Source organism: Pristiophorus japonicus, chromosome 1 (assembly GCF_044704955.1).
Source record: "Pristiophorus japonicus isolate sPriJap1 chromosome 1, sPriJap1.hap1, whole genome shotgun sequence".
In the NCBI taxonomy this organism is placed as follows: Eukaryota; Metazoa; Chordata; class Chondrichthyes; family Pristiophoridae; genus Pristiophorus; species Pristiophorus japonicus.
In genome coordinates, this window is record NC_091977.1 from 40,791,049 (window position 1) to 40,815,976 (window position 24,928).

A 24,928-nucleotide genomic window follows, 5' to 3' on the forward strand; every position below is an offset into this window, starting at 1 on the left:
CACAGTTGGAATAGTGAGATATGCTTAATGGAAGATATCACTTTTAAAAACATCAGTTTAATAGGTCATGTGGCTTTCTGCATCCCTTTCAAAAGTGTTCTGTGACTTGTACGGTGAGGAGTGTACAGGTACAACGTCTCAAATCCAGTAACCTCAGGACCGAGACTGTGCTAATCTTTTCGATTTTTCCAGATTTCGGACAAGGAAATCAAGAGCGTGCATAAGCTACCGAGACAGACAACATACTAATGGTGGCGTAGGTCAGTTCAGGTTGGGCTGTGTCGAGGGTCATTTGGCAAGGCTCTCAGCAAGGCTTGGACCAATCGCACGCCATTTAAAACATAGCTGCGAAGCTGATAACTAGTCCGGCCCGCTGGTTGTTGGACAATAATTCTGGATTTTATTTTACTGCCTATCAAATGGGATTTTCTCACAAATGTCCGGATTCAAGTTGCTGTATCTGATGTTGATATCGTTCTGATATCCTTTCTTTTACATTCCAGGTTTTACTGACTCCTCTGATGCTGGCAACAGCAGGGTGAAAATAAGTTGCGTCCAGAAGTTTTAAACAGAAAAAAGGTAGGATTCTTGTCAGTGTTGAACTGTGACATACTGAGGCCTTTCACTTTTGTGAATGAGAAGTCATTGTATTGTGCTTTATAGGTCAGGCTATTTCCTAAACTGTGAGAAGCTAATAACTGTGGAGGAGCAGAGAGATTTAGGAGTCTGTGTACAGAAATCACTAAAAACTAGTGGGCAGGTACATAAAATAATCAAAATGGCTAATGGAATGCTAGCCTTTATCTCAAAGGGACTGGAATACAAAGAGGTGGAAGTTATGCTACAATTGCATAAAGCTCTGGTTAGACCACATCTGGAGTACTGGGTTCAGTTCTAGGCACCGCAGCTTGGGAAGGATATATTGGCCTTGGAGTGGGTGCAATGCAGATTCACCAGAATGATACTGGGGCTGACAGGGTTAAGTTATGAGAACAGGTTGCACAGACCAGGCTTGTATTCCCTTGAATGTAGCAGATTAAAGGGTAGTCTGATTGAGGTGTTTAAGATGATTAAAGGATTTGATAGGGTAGATAGAGAGAAACTATTTCAATTCTTCCACAAAAGTAGAAAATGTCATGTTATCAATTTAGAACTTAGAATTTCTGTTTTGACATTTTTTTTCCAGAACTTTGATTTAATTGCTTGAATTAATTGTTTCTGACTGGCATTTGTCAAAGAGCAGACTACTGGATAATTGGAGTAACAGTCCATGACTACTGAGTTCATAATTTTTTGCAATCCAAGGGAACTGAAGCAACATTTTGCCGTGGTCTGATGTTAACTGGACACAGGCCTGTTCCCGTTGTTGATAAATGAGACATGAAGTATTAGATTGCTTATATCCTGATCTAGTCCTGGCCAATATTGAACCTCCTGGGATCTGCTTGCAGGTCTCAATGCCAAATCTCCCCACAGGAACTTTTCTTAAAACGCAGGCTGCGAGGAATTACTGCTCGACTACCTCTGAAAGCGAAATATTTGATCCCTGATAGCTCGTCTCTGTACTTGTAACCAGCCACTGTTTCACTGCTTTCACTCCAGCCATCCATTTTCCTTAGTCGCTCGGAGAATCCGCGTAACTTTGTCCTCGGTACTCTCCTGCCTAATTTGCTCAAATCTCTGTTCAGTCACTGGGACTGATGCTATCAAGCTGTGCACATATGCTGTTACTTTATCATCACTGGCATTCTGACAATCTTTACCAGGGTCTCACCAAGCTATCAGCTGCATGCATTCATTTTCCAGAAGTATACGTCACATCTAGTTCCTATTTCTGTAATTTTCTATTCTTTATGAACAATCGTGGAGTGATTTTTTAAAAAAAATAGCGACTTGCGATCGACTTTGAGCCAGATATATGCCGGTCGTGTTGCTCAGAGTGAGTCAGAAATTCTGTGTGACGGCTACAGAAATGCATGGTACATGCAACTTTATTATATCACCAAGGGATCTCTTGTGACATTGCTCAGACTAAATCAGAGAATGCATTCTTTCTTTTACCTAACGCTGCTCTGCAACTTCTCTCGTTCTCTCCTCTTCAGTTTGAATTTGTTTTTTTGGTTTTTGCCCCTCTCGCTCTCTTTCTAGTTCTCTCTCTCTCTTTCTCTTTTTGTACTGATCTGTAATTTTCAGGCTCTTCTCTCTCTTGTGTCATACAAAAAGAAAGATTCGCATTTATATGGCACCTTTCACGATCACCAGAAGTCATAGAATAGTACAGCACAGAAGGAAGCCATTCATACAGCAATCCTGTTATTCCCACTCCCCCGCTCTTTCCCCATATCACTGCAGTCTTTCTTTCTCTTTAAAGTATTTATCCAATTCCCTTTTGGGGAAAGATAGTGGCTGGTATGGCAGGGAAGTCAGTGTTAGTGATTATAGGGCAGCAAGGTGAAGGAGGCATTCAGCCAGTGGTGCACGATGGCAGATCATGCGTGCCTTCTCAGCTGGAAGGCCGCAGGCGTGGTATCCTGGTGGTAAGCACGAGGTGACAGATGGCAAGAGGCGGGAGCGGGAAAGGACGAGGGGTAGGAACGAATGGGTACTCCCGAGTATTTGGGCAGGAGATGGAAAGAGCAAGGGGTGGAACGAAATGGGGCTTTGTCAGAGGAAGAAAAATAAAGACTTGCATTTATATAGCGCCTTTCACGACCACTGGATGTCTCAAAGCCCTTTACAGCCACTGAAGTACTTTTGGATGTATGTCACTGTTGTAACGCGGCAGCCAATTTGCGCGCAGCAAGCTCCCACAAACAGCAATATGACAATGACCAGATAATCTGTTTTTATTACGTTGATTGAGGGATAAATATTGGCCAGGACATCGGGAATGACTCCCCTGCTCTTCTTCAAAATAATGTCATGGGATCTTTTACGTCCATTTGAGAGAGTAGACGGCGCCTCGGTTTAATGTCCTATCCGAAAGATTGTAACTCTGACAGTGGAGCACTCCCTCAGGACTGCACTGGGGTGTCAGCCTAGATTTTTGTGCTCAGGTCCCTGGAGTGGAGAGGGTGATGATCAGTCGCTTCAGACAGAAGGCAGTAGCGGGGCCAGTGAAAGGGAAAGTAATCGGAAGAAATAGACCCTCAGCGTGGAAGGAGGAATAGGAACATGCAGTTCCCCTCACATCCACAGATTTAGGGAAGCCTCTGCTATCGAAAGCTTTTCTACTTTAAACAAGAGTGGCTTTCCCCAAAATGAAGGGTAAGCCTTGACAGAACTGTCTCTCTTGTAATTCGAAGCCTGTTCTTGGTCTTGACCAGACACTGGTGTTTGACGTGGGAGGAGCAAGATTACCTAAATGTACTTCCCCGACAATTTTGGGGAAGACTCTGTTATTTAAAACTGGAACTGCGTTAAGTAACAGGGAGTCTCCTAAGGTCTTGAGTAGGACCTTTGGGGAATCCTGAGCAATTCGAAAGCTTGTTTCCAGAAACCAGCTTTTTGATTGCAGTCTGGGAGAGGAAGAGGCAGAAGAAGGGGAGCAGACATCATGGAGGGGCTATCAGGCTTGTAAGATTCATAGCAGGCCTGCCTTGGACAGATCTGGAAGGCGCAGGCCTGAGATCAGAAAGAGGCAGCCCAGCAAAGTTGCAGGAGCAGACTGTCAGCAGGGGAAAGAGAAGCAAGATGGCTGAGGAGGGCTGGCCGTGGGTAACACAACAACAACTTATATTTATATAGCGCCTTTAACATAGTGAAACTTCCCAAGGCGCTTCACAGTATTATGAGAAAAAAACTTGACCCCGAGCCACAGAAAGGGAAATTAGGGTTGATGACCAAAAGCTTGCTCAAAGAGGTAGGTTTTAAGGAGCATCTTAAAGGAAGAATGGGAGATAGAGAGGCGGAGAGGTTTAGGCAGGGAATTCCAGAGCATGGGGCCTAGGCAACAGAAGGCACAGTCATCACTGGTTGAGCGATTATAATCAGGGATGCTCAAGAGGGCAGAATTAGAGGAGCGCAGATATCTTGGTGTGGGGGGGGAGAGGGGGGAGCATTGCGGGACTGGAGGAGATTAAAGAGATAAGGGTGGGGCAAGGCCATGGAGGGATTTGAATTTTGAAATTGAGGCTTTGCTTAACCAGAAGCTAATGTAGGTCAGTGAGCACAGGGGTGATGAGTGAGCGGGACTTGATGCGAGTTAGGACATGGGCAGCCTAGTTTTGGATGACCTCAAGGTAACGTCGGGTAGAATGTGGAAGGCTAGCCAGGAGAGCATTGGAATAGTCAAGTCTAGATGTAAGAAAGGCATTGATGAGGGTTTCAGCAGCAGATGAGCTGAGTCAGGGTGGGGACGGGCGATATTACGGAGGAGGAAATAGGTGCTCTTAGTTATGCTGCAGATAAGTGGTCGAAAGCTCATTTCAGGGTCAAATATGACAGCGAGATTGCGAACAATCTGTTCCGCCTCAGACAAATGTTCGGGAGAGGGATGGAGTCTGTGGCTGGGAAACGGAGTTTGTGTTGGGGACCGAAAAAAAATGGCTTCAGTCTTCCCAATATTTAATTGTGGTGGCTGGTGTGCAACGGCCACCAGACTTTAAAAAGATCCACACACAGGCATCTTCCATCCTTCAGCATGTAGTTTGGGACCGGGAATATTAGGTCCTTCATAGAAACACCTGTGAACTCATCCCTTTTTGGCATGGAAGCAAGTCATCCTCGATACGAGGGACTGCCTATGATGATGATAATGATGATTTAATTCGATGGAATATTTTGCTCATTCAGAACTGGATGTTGGGCAATCAGTCTGACAATTTAGAAATCTTGGAGGGGTTGAGAGAAGTTGTGGTGAGATAGAGCTGGGTGTCGTCAGCGTACATGTGGAAACTGATGCTGTGTTTTCAGATGATGCCACCAAGATAGATCCTTGGGGGACCCCAGAGGTAACGATTCAGTGGCTACGATTTGATAGATCACTGGTGGTGGAAATAGGCTGAAAAAACAAGAAAAATAAAGTGAATTAGTACATACAGTGAATAAAAGCATTCAACCAACAATCAAATGAAAAATAACATGGCTGCTGGGGTTGGAGCAGAGGGAGTTGAGAGACATGTTCACAGTGCCACCAAGTGGCTGGTGCCTGCTACTACATTGTGACAGGTCACTCTCTACATGGGAAAAGCTTAATTGTTTCGATAGGGTTTTCTAATTGTGAATGTTGATATAGGATTTTTCATCATAAATGTTGACATAAAAAGCGTGACTGAGAATTGTAACACAAGAAGTAAGGTTTGTGAACAGGACTTGCATGCCATATATAGGATAATTATAGAGAGAGATAGCTGTGATCAATGTCTGTCATTGAATGCATGCACTCCCTATTGCTTTCCAGTCATCATTTTTCTTGAGCTATACAGCTCCCTGGCTTGCACATGCTTTTTCAGACAGTAACCATCGGTGCTTGCAATATAAATTCTTTGAACTTTTAGCATAATTTTTCCTGCTCACGTCTCCATAATTATTGAGTGTGTGGAATGTATCTCCTTAGTAATTTGCCATTCCAAGAAATCATTGTGGTATCTTTTTTGTGGTGGCTCTGTCTATGTTAATTATTCCCTCAACTTACTGTCAGGTTTCTGTGAGGCTGTCTTCTGTGAAAGTAAGCTTGTTTACACAGGGCACACCCATGCCTTTGTAGGACTTCAGACTGTTCTTCCTCACTCTTTCTCACACACGTTCAAGTGTGAATCAGTGCTGAGTGGATTCCAAACCATGATGCTGTGTGTCAACGCCATCAATGTGCTGAAACCGTGGTCCAGACTTGCGGTCAGCGGCGAAATCTGCCCACAAAGATCTAGAACATAAGAACATAAGAAATAGGAGCAGGAGAAGGCCATTTGGCCCTGCAAGCCTGCTCCGTCATTCAATAAGATCATGGCTGATCTGATCCTGGCCTCAATTCCACTTCCCCGCTTGCTCCCCATAACCCTTGACTGCCTTATCATTCAATACTCTGTCTATCACCACCTTGAATATATTCAATGACCCAACCTCCACAGCTCCCTGGGGTAGAGAATTCCAAAGATTCATGACCCTCTGAGAGAAGGAATTCCACCTCATTTCTGTTTTAAATGGGCGACCCCTTATTCTGAAATTATGCCCCCTAGTTCTAGATTCCCCCATGAGGGAAACATCCTCTCTGCATCTACCCTGTCAAGCTCCCTCAGAATCATATGTTTCAATAAGATCACCTCTCATTCTTCTAAACTCCAATAAGTATAGTCCCAACCTGCTCAACCTTTCTTCATATGACCCCTTCATCTCAGGAACCTTCTCTGAACTGCCTCCAATGCAAGTACCTGTATATTCTTCCTTAAAGAAGGAAACCAAAATTGTATGCAGCACTCCAAGTGTGGTCTTACCAACACTCTGTACAGTTTGAGCAGGACTTCGCTGCTTTAATACGCCATCCCCTTTGCAATAAATGCCAACGTTCCATTTGCCTTCATGATTACTTTCTAACTATTTGTGTTTCATGTACAAGAACCCCAGATCCCTCTGTACTGCAGCATTTTGCAATCTCTCCCCATTTAAATAGTAATTTGCTTTTTTATTTTTCCTACAAAAATGGATAACCTCACATTTTCCCGCATTATACTCCATCTGTCAAATTTTTGCCCACTCATTGAGCCGATCTATATCCCTTTGTAGATTCTTTGCGTCCTCCTCACAACTTGCTTTCCCACCTATCTTTGTATCACCAGCAAATTTGGCTACATTACACTCTGTATCTTCATCCAAGTCCAAGACATCTTCATCCAAGTAGGAAAAGCAATGTGTGAGGAAGACACAAAAAATCTGCAAAAGGACATAGACAGGCTAAGTGAGATGGAGATGGAGATGGATTATAATGTTGGAAAGTGTGAGGTCATGCACTTTGGCAGAAAAAAATCAAAGAGCAAGTTATTATTTAAATGGAGAAACATTGCAAAGTGCTGCAGTACAGAGGGACCTGGGTGTACTTGTGCGTGAAACACAAAAGGATAGTATGCAGGTACAGCAAGTGATCAGAAAGGCCAATGGAATCTTGGCCTTTATTGCAAAGGAGATGGAATATAAAAGCAGGGAAGTCTTGCGACAGCTATGTAAGGTATTGGTGAGGCCACACCGTGAATACTGCGTGCAGTTTTGGTTTCCATATTTACAAAAAGCTGTACTTACTTTGGAGGCAGTTCAGAGAAGGTTCACTAGGTTGATTCACAAGGATGAGGAAAGGTTGAGTAGGTTGGGCCTCTACTCATTAGAATTCAGAAGAATGAGAGGTGATCTTATTGAAACATATAAGATTATGAGGGGGCTTGACAAGGTGGATGTGGAAAGGGTGTTTCCACTAGAGGGCATGATCTTAGAATAAGGGGCCGCCCATTTAAAACAGAGATGAGGAGAAATTGCTTCTCTGATGATTGTAAATCTGTGGAATTCGCTGCCTTAGAGAGCTGTGGAAGCTGGGACATTGAATAAATTTAAGACAGAAATAGACAATTTCTGAAACGATATGTGGATAAAGGGTTTTGGGGAGTGGGCAGGGATGTGGAGCTGAGTCCATGATCAGATCAGCCATGATCTTATTGAATGGCGGAGCAGGCTCGAGGGGTCATATGACCTACTCCTGCTCGTATTTCTTATGTTCTTATTAATATAAATTGTAAATAGTTGAGGCCTCAGCACTGACCCCTGTGGCACCCAACTAGTTACAGTTTGCCAACCCTAGTGATCTCTGTGGCGCGAATTTCAGCTCTTCCAACCTTGGTTTAAATCTGGCGCCAACATCCAGCATCCAGCAACAGTGATGCCATCAAGCAGGCTGAGCCGTCAGTCACATTGAAGAATTCTCACAGACAGCAAACCAGGAAGTAAAATGCACAGATTCTAATTTACATTTTTAAATTTTACAGAGCAAAATAAAAATTGGGACACACACATAGGATTAAGGTAGAAGCTGAGATATCAAACAAACTTTAGAAAATAAATTATTAAAACCGTTTCATTCTGAACCATATGATTGGAAAAATGTGAGCATTGGTCAAAGAACCAACACAACCCGTGTTGTAGCCAAGTGATTCCATGTACGAGTTTTGTTTCCAGTTTAGTACTCAGAGCAAAGAATAATGTACAAGGTTCAGCTATTGGCTGTGCATGGTCTGAAAATTTGATGCTATGCTCTGCAGGAAAACAAACAAGACCTTTAAACAAATCACTAGAAGCTAAAGTTTCTCAACCATTCCCCCCGCCCCACCCACCCCGCACTCGCATCCAAAGTATCTCAAGGACATCTGCAGAGAACAATTAATTCACCACCACATTCATTCCCATTCCTGGAGACCAAGTATAGATTGGAGACCAGTATAGCTAACAGTAAATAATGCATTACATTCCTGTGTTTTTTTATTATTGATAGGTCACGGCCAAAAAATGCTCCCACTTTAATTGAAGTGGGTCTCAGTTTTGCTCTCCAGAAATCATTTGTGGTGCTGCGAACTTCATCCACTGTAATCATGGAAAAAATATTGCACTTCCTCATTACCAAAAGGTTGAATCGCTTTCTGCAGATTTGAAATATTCGTGAGACTGGAGGTTGTTTAAGTACAGGCAAATCATTATGCTTCCTACATTTCTTCACAGTTGTTTCCTTGTGCACAGCAGGGATGGAAGTGTGTTTATAAAAACATTAGCCATGCTTGTCTAGTTTACTGTCACGACATTCACCTTTTTCATTCAACCAGCTGCAGGTTTAATTTCCTCTCCGCACTATTTTTATTGCAGTGTTAACACATTGGTATACATTCCTGTGTTATCTTAATGGAGCCAATAACCCAAACTCAGTGGGTACAACAGCGTAGTGGTTATGTTAATGGACCAGAGGTTTCGAATAATAATCCAGAGAATGTGAGTTTAATTCCCACCATGGCAGTTTGGGAACTTAAATTCCATTTAACAAGTCTGGAAATAAAATGGAAATAAAAACCTAACTTCAGTGACCACGAAGCTGTAAGATTGTTGTAAAAACCCAACTGGTTCATAAATGCCCTTATTTGATCTGGCCTATGCGTGACTCCAGTCCAGTCCCACACTGATGTGGTTGACTCTTAACTGGACCCTCGTACTGAACTCATCCTTAAACATTATGGGGGCGAAATTAGGAAGCGCCCCGATGGGGCGCCAACTTTTAAAAGTTTGAACGGTTAGCGCCAGGCACTAATGATTTCATACTTTAAAAAAATTCAGTGTTTGCGCTCCAAGAAGGAAGTAGAGCACTAACTCAAGCTCTCCACTTCCTTCCTGGAGCGCAATCGGCAGCAGGCGGGGCAGTGAGTGGGTCAGCGTTGCACACTGGGCCGTGCAGCGCTGTCGCATTGAAAGGCTCCTTCCCTCCCTTAAAGGGAAGGGCCATCGCTGCAGACTCTGCAAAAGAAGCCGCAATGCCGCCCGATCAGCCCGGCACTCAAGCAGAGCCGGGCTGATCGATTGTGGGCAGGAACCTGCGAAAAAACCTGAAAGAGAGAAGGTAAGTTTTTTTTTACTTACCTCGGCCACCTCGCCTTTAAGCCCCACCCCCGAAGCGGCCGCCCGCCTGATGCACGCCTCCTGCAGCTGTTGGTGTTTTCGCCCAGCGATGCTGCAGGGGACAGAACACCATTTTGGGTCCGGGGCGACGCACACAGCAACAAAATTACGATCTTCGGGCGAAGGAAATTGAAGTGCAATGCTGTACCGCCGACACAAAATTCCCGCTGAATTCAGCGGGAGTCACTGATCTTGCCGCGCCCGGTTGCAAACCTATTTGTGCCCCGTTGGTGCCCCCGGAGGTGCGGACAGGAAGCACAAGGGAGCCCAATTTCAGCCCCTCATCTTCTTATGTGGCCTAAACATGAATCAAATATGTCACATTTATCCTTTTAAAAAGAAAGAAAAGTGCAAATGCTTCAACTATAAAAAGAGAATAGATTGTCAATACACTGCAGGTTCATCAGCAGCTGAATAGAGAAAATACAGGTTAGCATTTAGGGCGTTCCGTAAGAAGACATCAAAAAACATCTTGTCCAACAGTGTTTAAGATCAGGGAAAAATGATAGGTTCTCATCTTTTTCTCAGCTCTAGCAGCAGTCAAGTACAGCTGGAAATGCGGCTTCCATCCTCATCAGTTTTCACTTCATGTCTTCCCGCCTTGAAGGTCCAGCTGGTTTCAGCCGCACCATTTTCTGTCACAATTCCGATACCCTGCTTCTGACACTGAGTGCTGTTTAGGGACTAAAACGATCAGAGAACTCGGGGAATATTTACTTCACTGAATGCCTCTCTCAGTCTAACATGGAGCCAGTCTGCATCGGCTCGATAAATTGCCCAACAGATAGCATTATACAGGAAGGTGTGACCAGCGGGGGTCAGGGATCAAATTCCACGCGCTTCAAAGCAAAATAAATTGTCAGTTTTAAAAGAAGTAATCCACATCTATCTATATTGCATGTTTTTTTTTTGCAAAAATAATCAACACCTCAATTAAGCAGTACCTCTCTTCAACTCATGTTACACGCTTTCCACCTTTCCAGACATGTTACAGGTACTTGCAGGAAGTGTCATTTCCTCCATTTCTTTCCCACAGAGGCCGTGCTCTGTGAGTCGCCGCCAAGTTACTTGTAAATGTTACGTTGCATTGTGATGGGAGCAAAGTCTGTGAATAACAAGAATGTTGCTTTGAAACAGTCAATAACTATTGGTGTTGCAGAAGCTGACGGAAGGCTACCTCCGTGTGCGGCAGTGCATTGCAATGACCTGGGTGTGAAATTTTCATGCTTTACCATCTTCCAGCACATTTCGCCTGGATTTATTTGTGTGGACACACCAGCTGAATGAATTCACAATAGTGTTTGGTTTCCTTCATTGGCAATCCGAACACTCCCAATGGGCTATTTATAGAGGCCAGTCCGACGATAGCCTGATTCGACTTTTGCTGTGGAGGGTTTGGGATTCTGTCAAATACTTCATAATAGCTGCATAAACTAGGGCCCCAATTTTGACGAGCACTGGACACCGGCGTCCAGCGATATTTCTGGCGCTGAAGCTTAGTTTAAAGATTCCACAATGTTGGAGCGCCGGCGGTGACTACCAGCGGCAGAATGTTTGCTGCCATGCATTCTGGCGCTGGTGTATGTTGAAAAGTAGCATACGCCCCATTTCGGGCTTTCAGACCAACTTTCCTCCTTAACGATATTTTTTAAATCGGCGCACAGACACTCAAAACACCACAGGAAAACGCCTTACCGGAGTTAAAGAAATCCGCGCTGGCCCGCTCCTATCCCCGGTCAAAGGGACTCCCTGGCTATTTTACATAAATTTATGAAACTCTAAAAAATAAAACTGATAAAAGAAAACTTACCATGAATGCTACTCCTTCAATGAGAGAACTGTAAGCATTCAAATGAAACATAAATCCGAACAACCTTTATCCCAAGTGGCCCAAAATTTTCAAAGATGTTCCTGACGTCCAGGGAAGCCTTCTAAATCCACATGGCAGGCAAACTCATCAGATGAATAGGAGTCTTCAACCGAAAAACATCAAGGGCAGCCTTCTCCAAATCCTCCACGCAACCGACTCGACCCACTACTTCCCCGGCCGAAGTGCTTTTTAATTTTTTTTTGTGCGCATGCGCAATGAGTTGGTCATTTTTTTTTTAGTGCACGCACTGTGTGTTTTAGGCGCACACTCTAAGCACCGCCCCCCCTGAAATTGACTCGGGTAGCACCGGCGCAACAGGATGATTCTGGTTGCCGGAAACTTGGGATTTTTTTTTCCAGCACAGACGGTACACAAGGTAACGTGCGTACAGGTCAGTGCGTGCCTTTATTCTGCTTGGGAAAAATTGGGGCCAAGAAAAGGTCAGCTGGTTCCAGTCCAACTACGACCACAGCTTACGTTTATACCGTGCCTTTAACATAATCAACGTCCCAAAGCACTTCACAAAATGACACTGTACAATAGTAGGTGAAGACTTTGAGTAGATGACTGAAGGAATGGCCAAAGAGGCAGGTCTTGAGGAAGCTGTTGAACTTGGCAGGAGATGCAACAAAGGGAATGGTTTGGGGAGGGAGCTCTCGGGCGTAGAGCTGAGGTGGCAAAATGCTCAGCCACAATTAAGAGATTGGGGGATGCACAAGAAGTTACAGCCCGATGAGTGGAAGGGCTGAACTGGGGCATAAGGATGGAGGAGTTTGCAGATGTTGTGGAAGATTTGTAAACAAGGGCGAGGATATTCAAATCTAATTAATAGAGTAATAGTAAGTGAAAGATAATAGATACAGTTTTGGAACACACTGTCATAACTCATGACACTCATGACAAATGTTTCACACAATGCGCTACTTTTTTTTGACAAATGCAGCTCAGCAAACATGGCCACCATTCTGCACCAGCACTGTCCCACAAATAGCCGTAGGTAAACGACCAATTCATCTTTGATTGTTTTTGACAACTTTCGTTACAGAAATTACCAACCCATACCGGCACACAGGCACCATTCTGGGCTCGCTACTGCCCTATTTTTCAGGGGGAAATGGGACATTAGTGACACCAAAAATGACCCCAAAAAACTACTTACTGCTGACTTCCTGATGTGCGCTGACGATGAAAACCGACCCCTCCAAAGCAGGCCTGACTGAAGGCCGACAGAAACAAGAAATAACAGCCCATATTGCGGCCATAGGCAAGGAATCAGTGGGCTACAAGTTGGACCAGGGCCATATTAAAAGTACCACAGGTCTGGACAGTGGACTGCACCTGGACAGGACCGGAACCAAAGTCCTCGGGGGAGTGTTTGCTAGTTCTGTTGGGGAGGGTTTAAACTAATATGGCAGGGGGATGGGAACCAATGCAGGGAGACAGAGGGAAGAAGAATGGGGGTAGAAGCAAAAGATAGAAAGAAGAAAAGTAAAAGTGGAGGGCAGAGAAACCCAAGGCAAAAAGCAAAAAGGGCCACATTATAGCAAAATCCTAAAGGGGCAAAGGGTGTTAAAAAGACAAGCCTGAAGGCTCTGTGCCTCAGTGCGAGGAGTATTCGGAATAAGGTGGATGAATTAACTGCGCAGATAGCAGTTAATAGATATGATGTTAACTGGAGACATGGCTCCAGGGTGACCAAGGCTGGGAACTCAACATCCAGGGCTATTCAATATTTAGGAAGGATAGACAGAAAGGAAAAGGAGGTGGGGTGGCGTTGCTAGTTAAAGAGGAAATTAATGCAATAGTAAGGAAGGATATTAGCTTGGATGATGTGAAATCTGTATGGGTGGAGCTACGGAATACCAAAGGGCAGAAAACGCTAGTGGGAGTTGTGTACAGACCACCAAACAGTAGTAATGAGGATGGGGACAGCATCAAACAAGTAATTAGGGATGCGTGCAATAAAGGTACAACAGTTATCATGGGTGACTTTAATCTGCATATTGACTGGACTAACCAAACTGGTTGCAGTGCGGTGGAGGAGGATTTCCTGGAGTGTATTAGGGATGGTTTTCTAGACCAATATGTCGAGGAACCAACTCGAGGGCTGGTCATCCTAGACTGGGTGATGTGTAATGAGAAAGGACTAATTAACAATCTTGTTGTGCGAGGTCTCTTGAGAAGAGTGACCATAATATGGTAGAATTCTTTATTAAGATGGAGAGTGACAAAGTTAATTCAGAGACTAGGGTCCTGAACTTGGGGAAAGGTAACTTCGATGGTATGAAACGTGACTTGGCTAGAATAGACTGACGAGTGATACTTGAAGGGTTGACGGTGGGTAGGCAATGGCAAACATTTAAAGATCACATGGATAAACTTCAACAATTGTACATCCCTGTCTGGAGTAAAAATAAAATGGGGAAGGTGGCTCAACTGTGGCTAACAAGGGAAATTAAGGATAGTGTTAAATCCAAGGAAGAGGCATATAAATTGGCCAGAAAAAAGCAGCAAACCTGAGGACTAGGAGAATTTTGTAATACAGCAGAGGAGGACAAAGGGTTTAATTAGGAGGGGGCAAATAGAGTATGAGAGGAAGCTTGCTAGGAACATAAAAACTGACTGCAAAAGTTTCTTTAGATATGTGAAGAGAAAAAGATTAGTGAAAACAAACGTAGGTCCCTTGCAGTCAGATTCAGGTGAATTTATAATGGGGAACAAAGAAATGGCGGACCAGTTAAACAAATACTTTGGTTCTGTTTTTACAAAGGAAGACACAAATAACCTTACGGAAATACTAGGGGATCGAGGGTCTAGTGAGAAGGAGGAACTGAAGGATATCCTTATAAAGTGGGAAATTGTGTTAGGGAAATTGTTGGGATTGAAGGCCGATAAATCCCCGGGGCCTGATAGACTGCATCCCAGAGTACTTAAGGAAGTGGCCATAGAAATAGTGGATGCATTGGTGATCATTTTCCAACAGTCTGTCGACTGTGGTTCAGTTCCTATGGACTGGAGGGTAGCTAATGTAACACCACTGGTAAAAAAAGGAGGGAGAGAGAAAACGGGTAATTATAGACCGGTTAGCCTGACATCAGTAGTGGGGAAAATGTTGGAATCAATTATTAAAGATGAAATAGCAGCACATTTGGAAAGTAGTGACAGGATTGGTCCAATTCAGCCTGGATTAATGAAAGGGAAATCATGCTTGACAAATCTTCTGGAATTTTTGAGAATATAACTTGTAGAGTGGACAAGGTAAAACCAGTGGATGTGGTGTATTTGGACTTTCAAAAGGCTTTTGACAAGGTCCCACACAAAAGGTTGGTGTGCAAAATCAATCACATGGTATTGGGGGTAGTGTACTGACGTGGATAGAGAACTGGTTGGCAGACAGGAAGCAGAGAGTCGGGATAAATGGGTCCTTTTCAGAATGGCAGGCAGTGACTTTTTAAAAAAGAACTGGATGAATTCTTGTGAAGGATATGGGATACAGGGCTATTAGTTCCAGACTTAGTAAGAAAATAGATGGTGGATTAAGACATGTCTCTGTTGCTCAGACCATTACTATGTTACAATGTATCGGTACTCTTGCTGACACTTTCACTGAACCGTGAGGCCGAGCCATTTTGACGTGAGCTCAAAGCGAATCCTTCTAACAAGCTCGAAAGAAAAGGCTTCCACTCAGTGACAAGTTGAATTTTAGGCCACGGTATTCAAGCTACAATTGTGGTAACACATATCCATTCCTTATGGGTGAATTTGTTATAAAAGGGATCTAATGCCCAAGCAGCTTGTGCAACAAGGAACTGGACACTCCTCCCATACTAGGCAGTGTGGCGGATTGCAAAAGTATTAATTGATAGCTCTGTAGTTCCAGGTGGGCTCTGTTTACTCCTCGTGGCAATGATGGGATAAAGAAAATGTTCCTCTGCTATCGGCACTGGCATATTGGCCCAGAAATTGCAGTCGGAAGCTTCCTGCGGGCGGATGCCTCTGACCAAATTTTTTTTACGAAAGTACCTGGTGTTCCCGGAGGAACGTGGACCTGCAATCCGAGGCCTAGCAGCACAGTCCAGCGTCGTGGCCCATGTATTCCAGGAGTGTATGTTCAGTCTGGGATCATGTGGGCTGGACCAACCAATGAAGATTTCATTTTCCCATTCACAGTTGTACGGAGATCGCCATTTCTATGAATGGGGATACCCCCCCCCCCCCAAAACACAAACATTTTAAATAAATAAGAAAAACACTTCACATACGAGCCGAAATGGCCTCCTTCCGCGCTGTAAATTTCTATGATTCCTCTGAAATAGCCCAAATCTCTGCCCGCAAAGGCACTTCTCCCACAGATGCATTGGAACAAAAGAAAATTTGACAGTTCGCAAGTGCTGGATTTTGCCACATGCGCATCGCGCGCTAAGATCCAGCACTGGCGGGGCCTCGACGGGAGCCTGCGCACATCGTACACACCCGTACAGACCGCCATTTTTGGCCCATTATTTTTCAAAAGTTGGAAGAAGCCAATTGGTAGGAATTGTGATGTAATTATCAGAGACATTTCCATTATGTCAAGTTTATGTAAGTTACTGTTGTTTGTGCACTTGCCAGGGCACTTCCTGTCTGAAGACAATGATTTATGTTACAAATTGTATTGTAATCCATTTAACAGAACTGTTGCTCCACAATTGTGGCAAATGGAGTTATTGTCCTTGAGATGAATTGTCCGCGACAGTACTTATCATGGCCCCTCATTTCAAGCTGGCTTTGACCATCGTATCACACGGAAAACTCCTCAACACAGCATGGGACATTGGAGAACTTCTTAAGAAGCGATAAATGAGAGAGACCTTAAGCATAAAGGCCATTGTTGTCAGAGATGAGTGAGGGCACTGCAAGGCCCATTTGTTATGATTATAGAGTGGAGGGACCTTGTGGCATTATGATGCATTTATTGGGATATCAACACAAACAATAAAGGGGTACTTTGGTGTAAATGAACGTTTCTGACTGCTGTAAACCCGCTGTCAACTATGCGGTAGTTGAAGAGGCCGAGGCTGTCACAGTCTTATTTCAGAAAGTCGCCAATCTTTTTGACTGACAAAGATTTAGGGCCAGTGCCGTTGACATTTGAGCACAAATGTCATGAAAGAGCTTTGCTTGCCCTGTGAATGACACTCAATAAAATATGTGTGAGCAGCTCGAGTCCATTGTGATTGAATTAGGCCAGGACAGCTGATAAGACCAGAGCACATCCAACCTGGGGCTACACTTGTTAATCTCGTATAGGAAAAGAACCCATAGGTTTACAGATTACAATAGACAAAAACCAAACCCCTTCAGAATATTTTACTGTGCATTTATGAAATCTTTGAAGATAAAATCAGTAATAATTTAAGAACGTAGGTCATTTCTTCAAAGCTGACCTTACTTCTAATTGGTTGGTTCATGTCAGAGGTCAGGTTCATCCCTATAGGTAAATTGAATAGGTGGACATTCCTACAAATTCACATGCTAAATGGAATAGTTGCTATAGTTAACAAATTATTTGTGAATAATGGTGAAATCGTTCAATGGTTGAAACTCACCACTTGCAAGTTATTTATCAATATATAAACCAATCTAAATGTTGTGATTTACAAACACATTTCCCTTCCTCAGCTGGGAGCAAATACAAAATGGCACCTGTTTTATTCACCTTTTCTCCCAAACACCTTTTCCACCTCCCATTCCACCCCCACTCTAGGAAAATGTTCCCTTGAATTTGGAAAGCAGGAGATTGAGTAGATTCGGCGTATATTCTCTAGAGTTTAGAAGAATGAGAGGTGATCTCATTGAAACATAAATAATTCTTAAGGGGCTTGGTTGGGTTGATGAGGATGCTTCCCCTGGCTGGGGAATCTAGAACCAGGGATCACAATCTCAGAATAAGGGGTCGGCCATTTAGGACTGAGTTGAGGAGCAATTTCTTCACACAGTGGGTGGTGAATCGTTGGAATTCGCTACCTCAGAGAGCTGTGGATACTCAGTCATTGAGTATATTACGGACAGAGATCGCTAGATTTTTGGATATTGAGGGAATCAAGGGATATGGGGATCGAGCAGGAAAGTGGAGTTGAGGTAGAAGATCAGCCATGATCTTATTGAATGGCGGAGCAGACTCGAGGGGCCAAATGGCATACTCCTGTTCCTAATTCTTATGTTCTTATCATTTGTATATCGATGTATGAATAGGCCAAACATGGACGTGGAAGTATGTTAAATCAGGAAAACAAATCACAACATGTTTTGGTTGTAAAAATAGTAATATTTTAATTCAAATATTTTTTTTCCTTTCCCACCCCCTAACCTTCAATTGGCCTCTGCCTGCTGAGAAGGCAGGGTACTTAGCCTTCAGAATTCTCTGTGACTTCTGCCAATGGCACTTAATGTGATTAAAATAGGCACAGCAGCAGTTGGATCTTGACTTGCACTCATTGAGAGAGAATACCCCACCACTCTCAGTGGCCCACCTAATGGGGAGACCCACATAGTTGGTTGAGTGTTAGATGTGGTGCCAGAAGGTGGGACTGCATCCTAGAGCACTGAGTACTCATATCTCTGCCCAGGGCCACTTGCAGCTCCCACTTCCCTGTCAGCTGTAGTATTCATCAGGCCTTCTACTCTATGTGTTTATGGACCTGAGTTTAGAGCCCACCAGTTCTGGGATATTACTAGACCCAGGATCAAAGAGAGGAAAACAATGTTTATTTTTTTTAAATAACGAGCTCATAGGGTCGTTTATATTCGGCCTGTGAGAGCAATATTCAAGCAAATCATTGCTCTCGATTCTGGCTCCCTGCTCAGGATTGAATAAACTGTGGCCCAGAGATAAAGGTCAGTGAGAGCCTGTGCCAAGACCTACAAACGTGATGACTATCGATCAATTTTAGCTGGGCAGAAACCTTCCTCAAACTGTGGCCCCATGTTGTACCACTTCATAACACAACTCGCATAAATGTCCTAAGGCAAAAATGGGAAATGCTGGATCCGCTCAGCAGGTCAGGCAGCATCTGTGGAGAGGAAGCGAGGAGTTAATGATTTGGGTGTGGACCCTCCGTCCACAGATGCTGCCTGAGTGTTTCCCACATGTTCTGCTTTTGTTTCAGATTTCCAGCATCTGCAGTTTTACTGCTTTTTTTTCTTCCCTTTTTATATTTAACTGCCAGCTGGATAGCGTTCAGATATTTTTTCCTTATTGCTGTTGGAGTTGCCTCAAACGTACGTTATCAAGTATTTTTGTAGCAGCGTTAGAAATGATGTCAGGTAGCCACACTCAATGTTTTATTCATCCCAGTCAGGTTATACACAAAGGGACAGATTTCACAACTTAACACTCCCCATCTCGGGCTTTGCACAACTGGAGTGCATGTTGGAACTCGATTGCTGAAGTTAGCACATCCTGTATGGTATTCCAATATAATAATTGTATGGAAATCCCTGTGGGGCGCACTGATCTCAACACCCGATTTCTCACTATTTCCTGTGCTGGCAGCTCTAATTTGTAAAAAAAAACTAAATCCTAAATATTGATGTTTAGGTTTCCGGTTTGTCCAATTTTTATTCTCCTATTTGCACTAAAGGGGCAGAGTCTTCCTGGAAAGGTTTTATTTGGAGAAGTGGAGGAAAAAATGTAAGAGAAGCCAAACATCATTTTCTTTTAAGCTTCCCCACCTAATCGTCTCTATTTTTCCCATCTTCCCCCCACTTCCTGAGTGCACGGACTAAATTTTAGGAATTGTTCCACAGGTACCGCTAGCCTCCGACCCAAGTGACTAGCCATCATAGGTGAACCTTGTTCGTGTTAGAAAGCTATTCAACCATGGGGGTTATCACAGCTGAAGCCCTCACGCATTTTCCAGCGGAGGTTACAGGGCTGTTTTTCTCAGATATGCACTTGAAGTGCCATAACACAGATGGCTACGGGCCAAGAGCTGGAAAGTGGGCTTAGGCTGGATAGCTCTTTTTCGGCCGGCACAAACATGATGGGCCAAATGGCCTCCTTTTGTGCCATAAACCTCTATGACTAACTGTTGCCCCAGCTGTGATCAGCTAACTCAGCCCGGGCCAGAGTCCGAGCCTGGGACCCTCCTGGTCAGCTCAGCTCAGCTACTCATTGACATCAGTGGAGCCTGGGTGCATTATTTTACTCCAGGTGACATTCCACACAAGAAACAAGAAGAAACGTATTAACACCATTCATATAATTGACAGAAGATTTGCAAAACAATTTTTCATGAACATACTGCTTCTTGAAGCATTTGCCAGAACTTCAAATGCAATGCGTTGAAATTCAAGGTCCACTGCAGTGCCCTCCCCCAAGGTATATTTTGTGTTGATGAAATGGACAATAGCGCCCCCTAAAGGTAATAATATTAGATAATGACATCGTCCAATGTACACCAATTATAAATATTGCATGTGATGAAGTCTCGGAGATGCAGTTTGGCAAATTACCAAATCTGCACTGTATGAATATGCTACTGTTGCAACATAGTTTATAAATAATAAAAACAGAAAATGCTGGAAATATTCAGCAGGTCAGGCAGCATCTGTGGAGAGAGAAACTGAGTTCACGTTTCAGGTCGATGACCTTTCGCCAGCATTTTCTGTATTCATTTTCAGATTTCCAGCATCCACAGTATTTTACTTTTTTAATAGTTTATAAATACTAAAACAAACTTCCATCAGCACATGCATTGATGCCTGTCACATTTTTCCTTGAAAAATCAGAACATTTATTAAGACTCAAATCACACGGCAAAGCCAAGAAAGCTGAAGAGGGACAATATTTGCAAAATGACAGCAGTCCACTACAGTACAGTATTAGTCCACTTCAGAGGGCCGAAATGTAGTTGGAGTGGCCTCATAAATGATGTCTGTACAAAGCAATGGGCCGGGCTCACCCGGAGTGTTGTGTGCAATTCTAATTGCTGTAATACAGCAAAGATAGCCAGGCATTGGAGGGAATGCAGAAAACGCAGCCAAACTGATACCTCAAGGCACCTGAGCTCTGAGGAGAGGTTGAAAAGTCTGGGATGGTTTACAATAGAGAAGAGAAATTTCAGGGGAGATATTGTTGAAGTATGCAAGACCACTAAAGGAAAACATACTGCACATGGGGGAGGGTTTGAAACAGTCTGCCCAGGAAGGCAGTTAACGCAGAGAAACTTAAAGCAGAATTGGATAGCTATTTGAAAGTGTTATGTCTGTAATGTACCTATGAATGACTTCACGAGGCAATGTGTTGTACTCAAACTGTAGTGACCTTGGTCCTTTATTCGTAACTCCAGAGTGAGGCAGCCGCATGTTGGCTCCCCTTTGAAATAGCCCCTGCCACTAGGGCAGGAAACCCCGGCCTCCACCAGTTGCACCCTCTAGTGGTGCCAGCATAGTATATACACAGTGTAAACCTTATTGATAGTACATCAGATAAACAGATCAGTCCATCTTATGCAACCATACAGTGACTACACAGAGAGTATATCTATAGTCTGCATATATAACAGAAAGTGTGTGTGATTGAACATTAGTGTATTGGGACTGGCCACGTGAACTGCGGAGTCTTTTTGAGTCCTGTAAGGAAAGTGGTGATTTTGACCCTTCAGTCCCATTCTCTGAGTTGTCAGCACAACAGGAATTATGAAGCTTTATTTCTTATTTATTTGAACTCAAAGCCATGTTGAAATTTCAATGCACAGATATAACTGTGTCGAACCTGCTTCCTACTTTGATAAAGGCCTACCCATTCTAGTACCTCACTCATAACTACCTGAAGGAAAAACATTTGCAGGGCTAAGGGGAAAGGGGTTGTGAGGCGAGCTGAAATGCTCTTGCAGAGAGCTGGCATGGGCTTGATGGGCCGAATGGCCTTCTTCCCGACTGTAACCATTCTATGATTCTGGGGAAAGGCAGTGAATTCTCACCAGGTGATTTGAAACTTTCAGCCTTGTGGGGCTTAATAGAACTTACTGTAGTAGAGTCAATTTCTTTTAAAAAGGGATGTCTTGCTATCAGCTCCTCTTTGAGACTTCCAGCATCACAAGAATTTTGCTGATCTCTTCGAAGAGCTGGCAAGCAGCATTTACTGATTCCCACTGTGTGAGGGAGTTGAGATAGCGCCAATAGATGTCATTACTAACCTGAAGAGTATCTGTGATCTTGTTCCAGCAATGTTTCATATCTCTTGCCTCTTGACAGCTCAGTGATGAACAGCTCAGCCACAGACCAGCAAAGTCCCAGGTTTAATGCCTAAAATTCGAGCCAGGCCATTGAGGAGTGATGTCAGGAAGCATTTCTTCATTCAAAGGGTCGTGGAAATCTGGGAATTGCTCCAACCCCGCCACCCACCCCCCCCTCCCCACACACACACACACACACACACAAAAAGCTGTTCAGTCTGGGTCAGTTGAAAAATTCGATTGACTCGTGTCAGGAAAGGGTATTCTGGGATATGGCACCTGGACAGATAAATGGAGTTAAGATACAGATCAGCCATGATGCAGTTGAATGGCAGACCAGGCTCAAGGGGCTGAATGGCCTCCTCATGCTCCTATGTTTAATCTCCCAAGTTAGCGGTGATACAAAAACAGAAAATGCTGGAAATACACAACAGGTCAGCAACCATCTATGAAGATCAAAGACAAGATGCTATATTTTGGCTGTGTGTTTTTACTCAGGTCTAAAGGGATGGTATAAATTGCCTTAATTCCCCTGGATTAAGGAAGGTAAAGTTGACCAGGTTCCTGCTCAAAGCTCTGGTGCATACAGGCTTTGGGTGAGGACAAGATGAGTTGCAGTGTTTTTTCTCTCTCCCCCAGTCGAATAGCCTGCAGCAGCTTGCCGTCAGGGATTGCGTGGGCATGGTACAAGAGGATGAGCTACACCCACAAAACTGTGTCCCAGCAAGGAGTCAGTCGGCTCCATTTTAACTACTGGTGGAGAATGGGCAGAGTGCAACTACCACAAACACAAAAGCAAAATACTGCGGATGCTGGAATCTGGAATAAAAACAGAAAATGCTGGAAATCTCAGCAGGTCAGGCAGTATTCGTGGAGAGGAAGCAGAGTTAATGTTTCGGGTTGATGCCCCTTCGTCAGAACTGGAGAGTGTTCAAAAAGAACAGATTCTTAACGAGCACTGAAAGGGGGAGGGGAAGAAAAAACAGCTACTGCCCGCCCGCCCGCCCCTGTCGGTGGGAGGCCCGAGCCATTTCCGCAGTTCTGTTCCACCAGCGAGCACCAAACAAGCATTCCACTGCTCTGGGAGGGCGGAAAATTGCCTGGCTGCCACACTTTATTTGTGGACCAGAAGAAGCACTCCTGCTCCTCTAGGCCCTACCAGAAAAAAGAGAGAGATTTGTGAGACCGGCAGCAGTCCCTTTAAGTCCCTCACCTGGTACAAATGGCTGGCGTTGACACAACGCACTCTCTGCCCATTCGTACCTTGATGCTGCAATCGGGCATCTGGGCTGCCATGGTAAGGGCCCTGGGGAATATGGCTGTGGACAGAATTGGAATGGGAACAGGACAGTCAGTGCAGCACTCCAGTATTAAGGCTAATCACGTCCCACTTCCCGCCTGATGGACCGAGAGCGAATCAGCCGTAATGTCTTCAGGAAAGAAGAGGAAGGGAGTAAACTAGGGAAGAAAAAAATCTTTAAATAAAACCTCTCTACCCTGCAGCACAGCAAAATTAAATTCGGCCGGGTGATTTATCGGCCAGCGTCCTGCCACTGCAGTGCAGTCCTGTGCTGAGGGAGCGCAACACTGTCGAAGGTGCCGTCTTTCGGATGAGGCATTAAACTAAGTCTGCTCTTTCAGTTGGATGTAAAAGATCCCATGGCACTGTTTTGAAGAAGAGCAGTGGGAGTTATCCCCAGTAAACTGGCCAATATTTGTCCCTCAATCAACATAACTAAAATAGATTATCTGGTCATTATCACATTGCTGTTTGTGGGAGCTTGCTGTGCACAAAATTGGCTGCCACATTTCCTACATTACAACAGTGACTGCACTTTAAAAAGTATTTCATTGGCTATAAAGCGCTTTGAAATCTCTGGTGGCCATGAAAGGCAAGTATTTTCTTTTCTTTCATAATCTATTTTAAACTGCCCTTCTGAGCAAGCGGCAGACTGTTTCAGGGGGTTTTAACTCTGGATGTTTTTCTTGAATTCAGTGTTACTTTACCCACAATCTCTACATCATTGGTAGCAAGCCCAGGGTTCGAGCAGAAAAGCCTCATTACTGTCGGTCAGGTTAGTGCTCTCCGTGATCTTCTTTGACTTCAGAAGGAGGTATTATAAACACTCCATTAGACCATGGCTGAGGCTATAAACTGCCAAGGCGATTTATTAAAGAGCAAACGGATGAGCGAACAAAAGCAATGACACACTGTTGGTTTTCAGTAATTACTGCCTTAACTATCTCTGTTTGGAAAGTGGAAAATAACAAACAGTCGCATCTGCCGTACTAAACTGCAATGTAAACTGGACTGAACGCAATTGCCCAGTATTTTCTTACAGCTGCTTGGGGTCACTTTGCCTGTGGTGCGGTGATGTAACGACAGAAGGTCAGCGTCTCTGGGGAAATTCCCGGCCAGGGTCTCTGCATACAAACCTTTATCTGGTGGTTTGAGCATTCGCACAACACAAAAGCAAAATACTGCTGTTTTCTGGAGCTCCGAGCTAAAAACAGAAAATGCTGGAAATGCTCAGCAGGTCAGGCAGCGTCTGTAGCGAGAGAAGCAGAGTTCACGTTTCCGCTCGATGACCTTTCATCAGAAAATAATCCATACAGTCTCTCTGGCCCGGCCATCTCTCCCCGATTGCTTCACAATGACTAAGCAATTTGAAAAGGCAGGTGAGAAAAACTGATCAGGACAAAGTAACTTTAAATTATGCATTGCCTAAGTGTCAGCTTGGCTCAGTGGTAGCTCTCCTTCCTCCTGTCATGTTTGCCTGCAGAACAACAGTGAATGCACTTTAAAAACAAATAATTCATTGGCTAGGAAGTCCTCTGGGAGATCCCAAGGACGTGTAAAGGAAGAGCTGCCAATCAAGCATAAAATAAAATTCACAAGATGCTTGTATTTGAATTGATTGGCATGGCCTCTCCCTCAGATCTTTGGATCAGAACTAACATCTATTCTGTACTTTTGTGTAGCAAAACATGCTCTGCCATTATCTTTGCGTGAACTTCTCTTTTAACCACAAATGTACCATGACAGAAAGAAAGAAAATCATTCTGTGATACATCATAGACATATAGGGCCCAAATTTGGCCCACCCGTTTTTTTCGGCGCACTCACGTGAGATGCTCCGACTTCCTCGGCTCAAAATGGCGCCAAAAAGATGTCCCTGGATTCTGGCCGTTCTGTTGACTCTCC

General features: G+C 44.0%; 1 protein-coding gene across 3 annotated transcripts in view; it reads left to right on the forward strand.

Moving 5' to 3' along the window:
- Positions 1–24,928, forward strand: part of LOC139262996 (teneurin-3-like) — a 924,456-nt gene that overhangs the window by 223,353 nt on the left and 676,175 nt on the right. For all 3 annotated transcript variants that reach the window (XM_070878430.1, XM_070878437.1, XM_070878446.1), the window contains exon 3: positions 504–579. The gene's annotated coding sequence lies outside the window, so the exon portion shown is untranslated. The remainder of the gene's footprint in view (positions 1–503; positions 580–24,928) is intronic.